Below are 7,500 nucleotides of genomic sequence, written 5' to 3' on the forward strand. Positions count from 1 at the left end.
GATGTCGGCTCTTCCTATCATTGCGAAGCAGAATTCGCCAAGCGTTGGATTGTTCACCCACTAATAGGGAACGTGAGCTGGGTTTAGACCGTCGTGAGACAGGTTAGTTTTACCCTACTGATGACTGTGTCGTTGCGATAGTAATCCTGCTCAGTACGAGAGGAACCGCAGGTTCGGACATTTGGTTCACGCACTCGGCCGAGCGGCCGGTGGTGCGAAGCTACCATCCGTGGGATTAAGCCTGAACGCCTCTAAGGCCGAATCCCGTCTAGCCATTGTGGCAACGATATCGCTAAGGAGTCCCGAGGGTCGAAAGGCTCGAAAATACGTGACTTTACTAGGCGCGGTCGACCCACGTGGCGCCGCGCCGTACGGGCCCAACTTGTTTGCCGGACGGGGCACTCGGGCGGCGCTGTCTGGGATCTGTTCCCGGCGCCGCCCTGCCCCTACCGGTCGACCATGGGTGTCTATAGTTCGATGTCGGGACTCGGAATCGTCTGTAGACGACTTAGGTACCGGGCGGGGTGTTGTACTCGGTAGAGCAGTTGCCACGCTGCGATCTGTTGAGACTCAGCCCTAGCTTGGGGGATTCGTCTTGTCGCGAGACGAGACCCCCAGGGGCTGGCCGCCAACAGGGGCACGTGTGGGCTGCTTTTGCTTTTGCTTTTGTACGGCGTATCGGTCTGGCCGGGCGCGCCGCACCCAGGGCGCTGCATTGGGTGCGGCGGACGGCGGCGTATCGGTTGGCGGGCCCCTTGCCGCCTGCGCGGGCGCTGCGATGGGTGCCGCCTCCGTGCGCGCGGCGGGGGAGGCGGCGCCGGCCGGGCGCCTTGTGTTCTGCCGCGCTACAGCGTATCGCTTCGGCGACCGGCGCTGGGTGCCGCGATGGGTGCCGGACGGTCGATGTCGGCCCAGCGGCCGGCGCGCCGCGCGGAGGCGGCGTCGTCGGGCGGGTGTCGGGCGGTGCCCGGCGGTCGACGGTACGTTTTCGCCGTCCCGTGGTAACATAGCGTCCACCGCAGTACGGTGACCTACAATACCCCTACACTATGGATGTGAAATAAAATATAATAACACATGATGCTCCGCAAGAAAATAGACTTGGGATAGGGTGTGTCGTCGGCAAGTCCCCGGGGCGGCTAGTGTGGGTGGTGATAAGTCCGTAGTGGGCGAGGTATTACGACGATGCCGCCACCTATGCGAATGTGACGCAACGACATTGACATCCAGCCCAGAAACGGCACCTCCATCTACAGGGATCCGACGGAACTACGCCAACCATGCCGGCAAAACGGTATCGCCATCTATGAAAATACGGCGAAACCACATGCAATACCTCCATCTATGCGAATCTGACAACACTACGTCCGCCATGTCGAGCGCACCACAAAACACAGCGCCATCTGTAGGTCTCCCGCGGCATGACGTCCTGCAACGACGATACCGCCATCTATGAGACGCCAAGCCGACCAAGACATCGATGGGCCCACAGTGCCCATCTTTCGACCCCACCCACAAAGCCTGCGTCCTCTGTCGACCACAGCACCCCAACGCCAGCGCCTCTGCCGCACGAAATCGTGGACCGGCAATCACTCCACCTGCGCCCCACTCCAACCGCCCAACTCGCAACTCCAGCGGATGAACGGCGGACTTTTCCCGCAGTCGCAATGTGCAATCCACCCCTATAACATGCGTTTCATGAAGAGTTATCTCCAATATGCGACATTCCCGCTGTCCCTATACATGAGCTGCGGGCTGTACCAGTTACGAGCTAGAGACGCGACCGCGTTGCTCTCTGTACGAATGCCGATGCTGAGCGGTCAGCTAGGAGGCGCTCCATCCATGTCGGTACCGGTGAGCGTTGCACTCGCAGTCGCAAGAACGTACGGCAAGTATATTACCTGGAAGAGTCAATGACAGTCCACGCCCCCCTGCGTGGGAAGAGTCTTTCTAGGCCATGACCCACCGGAAGGGCGCAGCGTCCCCCACCCCAGACATGTGACGTCACACCATCGGTATTGACGACTAGACTGATTCCTTATAATCATTTGCCATACACCGGTGGAAGCTGCCGAGACGAGTAACTACATAGCGGGCTCGCCGTGTCACTAATGTACAGAGATACAACAGTTTCGACTGGAACCGGATTAAACGTATACACGGCGCTGATTAGTAATAGATAGAGCCATCAGAATACAGATAATGTATACAACTGTCCGTATACATGCTGAAAGACTCTGCTCACAATCACAACCACACGTCAGCCACACACCCTTATCACGCACTACTCTCTGCCTGTAACACGCACACAGACAATATGTAAGCACCAGCATGGAACAACACCCAGTGCATCCTCTCCGCCACATTAGACAATCCACACTGTCATAACCAGACTGGGAGGTCCACTCAGAAACAGAATATCCCACCCACCCGACAACCACCATTGCTCAGCCAAGCCACCAACACCCACACATGTCCTACACAGGGGTGCACCCAACATCACAATACTGCCTCCTCTCACAGCACACAAACAATGGCAGGAATGAAAGACACAGGTCTGCCACAAGCATGGAATGAGAGCGCCGCCTGTCATGAGCCAAAGGTGCATCCTGACGTGGCAAATCAGATGATGCCGCAGGCATCCACTTACTATAATCACAATCAACAAACCGGCCGCCCCGCCCCGCCCCCCATTAAACCTTTCCTTACAACAATGTGTACCTTAACCTAACCTATATCGTACCGTAACCTAACCTATATCGTACCGTAACCTAACCTATGTCGTACCGTAACCTAACCTATGTCGTACCGTAACCTAACCTATGTCGTACCGTAACCTAACCTATGTCGTACCGTAACCTAACCTATGTCGTACCGTAACCTAACCTATGTCGTACCGTAACCTAACCTATGTCGTACCGTAACCTAACCTATGTCGTACCGTAACCTAACCTATGTCGTACCGTAACCTAACCTATGTCGTACCGTAACCTAACCTATGTCGTACCGTAACCTAACCTATGTCGTACCTTTAACCTAACCTATGTCGTACCTTAACCTAACCTATGTCGTACCTTAACCTAACCTATGTCGTACCTTAACCTAACCTATGTCGTACCTTAACCTAACCTATGTCGTACCTTAACCTAACCTATGTCGTACCTTAACCTAACCTATGTCGTACCTTAACCTAACCTATGTCGTACCTTAACCTAACCTATGTCGTACCTTAACCTAACCTATGTCGTACCTTAACCTAACCTATGTCGTACCTTAACCTAACCTATGTCGTACCTTAACCTAACCTATGTCGTACCTTAACCTAACCTATGTCGTACCTTAACCTAACCTATGTCGTACCTTAACCTAACCTATGTCGTACCTTAACCTAACCTATGTCGTACCTTAACCTAACCTATGTCGTACCTTAACCTAACCTATGTCGTACCTTAACCTAACCTATGTCGTACCTTAACCTAACCTATGTCGTACCTTAACCTAACCTATGTCGTACCTTAACCTAACCTATGTCGTACCTTAACCTAACCTATGTCGTACCTTAACCTAACCTATGTCGTACCTTAACCTAACCTATGTCGTACCTTAACCTAACCTATGTCGTACCTTAACCTAACCTATGTCGTACCTTAACCTAACCTATGTCGTACCTTAACCTAACCTATGTCGTACCTTAACCTAACCTATGTCGTACCTTAACCTAACCTATGTCGTACCTTAACCTAACCTATGTCGTACCTTAACCTAACCTGTATTGCGCCTTAACCTAACCTGTATTGCGCCTTAACGTAACCTGTATTGCGCCTTAACGTAACCTGTATTGCGCCTTAACGTAACCTGTATTGCGCCTTAACGTAACCTGTATTGCGCCTTAACGTAACCTGTATTGCGCCTTAACGTAACCTGTATTGCGCCTTAACGTAACCTGTATTGCGCCTTAACGTAACCTGTATTGCGCCTTAACGTAACCTGTATTGCGCCTTAACGTAACCTGTATTGCGCCTTAACGTAACCTGTATTGCGCCTTAACGTAACCTGTATTGCGCCTTAACGTAACCTGTATTGCGCCTTAACGTAACCTGTATTGCGCCTTAACGTAACCTGTATTGCGCCTTAACGTAACCTGTATTGCGCCTTAACGTAACCTGTATTGCGCCTTAACGTAACCTGTATTGCGCCTTAACGTAACCTGTATTGCGCCTTAACGTAACCTGCATTGCGCCTTAACGTAACCTGCATTGCGCCTTAACGTAACCTGTATTGCGCCTTAACGTAACCTGTATTGCGCCTTAACGTAACCTGTATTGCGCCTTAACGTAACCTGTATTGCGCCTTAACGTAACCTGTATTGCGCCTTAACGTAACCTGTATTGCGCCTTAACGTAACCTGTATTGCGCCTTAACGTAACCTGTATTGCGCCTTAACGTAACCGATATTGCGCCTTAACGTAACCTATATTGCGCCGTAACGTAACCTATATTGCGCCGTAACGTAACCCACATTGCCCCTTAACGTAACCCACATTGCCCCTTAACGTAACCCACATTGCCCCTTAACGTAACCCAACACACGTTGGGCCTTAACCCAACACACGTTGGGCCTTAACCCAACACACGTTGGGCCTTAACCCAACACACGTTGGGCCTTAACCCAACACACGTTGGGCCTTAACCCAACACACGTTGGGCCTTATCCCAACACACGTTGGGCCTTAACCCAACACACGTTGGGCCTTAACCCAACACACGTTGGGCCTTAACCCAACACACGTTGGGCCTTAACCCAACACACGTTGGGCCTTAACCTGCTCTGTAATTGTCATACGACGCGTTAAATTAGTGTAGTGTTGCCTAACTGCAACCCCCGCAATATAGTTTGCTACTCGCACTGCCCGGTCCCCAGTGTATCGCTTCATGTTAAACACCTTGCAGCTATACACTGTAATGTGGATGGCAGCAGGACGTACATGCTCAATGCCCTTTGCAGTTGTTCATTGGCATTTGCAGTTGTTCATTGGCATTCGCATGTGCGAAGCACTTAGCCTACGCTGTGGTACGGCCTGTGTCAACTGTCCGCTGATGTTGTACGTCCAAATCACACACTGTACTGCACATTGGTCCTCATGTACTGAATGATACATCGTGGTACATGTGACCGTACAACGACTGCGCCAACAACGGCGAACCATGCGGTCCAAATGTTGTGCACTCAGCTACGTGTCGTCTCCCTATAAGAGCTGGATTGCAGTGTGGTATGCCCTGGATGGCGATCAGCATGAGCCGTCTGTTGATGTAGTGGCGCGTGTTGTCAGACGTAGTCGTCTCTTCTCACACACCGTGATAGCATGGTGCACTGCGTTCCACATCTGCGACATGCGACAGAGGCCGGTTGACAGTCGTTCGCGCAATGGACATCGCATACGTACGGGGGCCACCTTCCACGTGTTCGCGAAGCGTGCACATGTTGTTGCGTGTATGTGGGCAGACATAGTGTGTCGTGACACCTGACACAGGCATGCAACAATCGTTGAATTTGCAAATGGCGATGGACGCCTACGTTTGCTGGTGACGTTATGCAAATGAACAACTGGTAAACCGTTGTGGTGCGGTTGTTCTCGCTAGAGGTGAATCAGTGATGGCGACGATCGGTTGAGCTACCAACCGGTTGTTCCAGCGATACCCACCATGCCCACGAACGTGAATGGCATCTGGGTGTGAAGCGATACGCGGCGGTGGCTGGGTGGGACCGTCCCCGGCCGGTGAGGGGGGGCCTCCCGGCGTGCTGGCCGCGCGGTGCGTGGGCGCACGCGCTACAGCCGGCTGGTGGGGGCGGCCAGTGGCAGGCGCGCCGGCCGACGGAGGCGGCAGGCGGCGCAGCTGCGCGCCGGCGCACCCTGCACGCGGCGCCGTGCGGCCAAAGTAGGTCCTCGCGGGCCCGGTGCGAAGCGCGGTGGACATCTGCAGTGTGCTGGTCCGATTGAGGACTGTGTGCGCTGAGGATGCGCCGCCGCCCGGCGCTCGGCGCCGCGACGCCGTCTGCTGCTCGGTCGCCTCTGCGGTTCTCGCAGGTGGTTTGTATCGCAGCTGTGCGGACGTGTTGGCGCGTGCGCTGTGCTGGGAGAGTTCGCTTCGGCACCCAAGTGGGGCTTTTGTCCTTCTGTGGCGCTGGCGTTGGAGCTGCCGGTCACCGTAGGTGGCGCGTGTTGTCTCCCGCCGGCAATGCCACGACAGCACGCTCCCGGGCCTCTGTCGGCAGCGGCAAGCTCAGTTGGGAGCACGGGTGGTCGCACCTAAAGCGTCTACTCGCCAAACTCCGGGCGATTGCGCCTCTCTCGAACCCGACCAAGTACTTAGGACGGCGCTGCGCGCCGCCGGGACCTGAGAGGGTTTCGAGGTGTATTGTGCAGGGGAGCTCAGCCTCCTCCTGTTTGCAGAATAATTGAGCGGACGCTTGCGTGTTCGCGCGGGCCCCCGGGACACACTCCCGGGCGGCCGGCTGCTCAGCTCTAGTTGACGCAGCTCCCTGGTTGATCCTGCCAGTAGTCATATGCTTGTCTCAAAGATTAAGCCATGCATGTCTCAGTACAAGCCGCATTAAGGTGAAACCGCGAATGGCTCATTAAATCAGTTATGGTTCCTTAGATCGTACCCACGTTACTTGGATAACTGTGGTAATTCTAGAGCTAATACATGCAAACAGAGTCCCGACCAGAGATGGAAGGGACGCTTTTATTAGATCAAAACCAATCGGTCGGCTCGTCCGGTCCGTTTGCCTTGGTGACTCTGAATAACTTTGGGCTGATCGCACGGTCCTCGTACCGGCGACGCATCTTTCAAATGTCTGCCTTATCAACTGTCGATGGTAGGTTCTGCGCCTACCATGGTTGTAACGGGTAACGGGGAATCAGGGTTCGATTCCGGAGAGGGAGCCTGAGAAACGGCTACCACATCCAAGGAAGGCAGCAGGCGCGCAAATTACCCACTCCCGGCACGGGGAGGTAGTGACGAAAAATAACGATACGGGACTCATCCGAGGCCCCGTAATCGGAATGAGTACACTTTAAATCCTTTAACGAGTATCTATTGGAGGGCAAGTCTGGTGCCAGCAGCCGCGGTAATTCCAGCTCCAATAGCGTATATTAAAGTTGTTGCGGTTAAAAAGCTCGTAGTTGGATTTGTGTCCCACGCTGTTGGTTCACCGCCCGTCGGTGTTTAACTGGCATGTATCGTGGGACGTCCTGCCGGTGGGGCGAGCCGAAGGCGTGCGACGCGCCTCGTGCGTGCTCGTGCGTCCCGAGGCGGACCCCGTTGCAATCCTACCAGGGTGCTCTTGAGTGAGTGTCTCGGTGGGCCGGCACGTTTACTTTGAACAAATTAGAGTGCTTAAAGCAGGCAAGCCCGCCTGAATACTGTGTGCATGGAATAATGGAATAGGACCTCGGTTCTATTTTGTTGGTTTTCGGAACCCGAGGTAATGATTAA

General features: G+C 53.9%; 1 non-coding gene across 1 annotated transcript in view; it reads left to right on the forward strand.

Annotated features, from left to right (window-relative positions):
• The first annotated feature begins 6,538 nt into the window (after positions 1-6,538).
• The window catches only part of LOC124585262, a 1,910-nt gene continuing 948 nt past the window's right edge, over positions 6,539-7,500 (forward strand). The window contains exon 1 of the ribosomal RNA XR_006974832.1: positions 6,539-7,500. This exon is cut by the window's right edge and continues 948 nt beyond it. This is a non-coding gene — a ribosomal RNA (small subunit ribosomal RNA).

Source organism: Schistocerca americana, unplaced genomic scaffold, assembly GCF_021461395.2.
Source record: "Schistocerca americana isolate TAMUIC-IGC-003095 unplaced genomic scaffold, iqSchAmer2.1 HiC_scaffold_492, whole genome shotgun sequence".
NCBI lineage: Eukaryota > Metazoa > Arthropoda > Insecta > Orthoptera > Acrididae > Schistocerca > Schistocerca americana.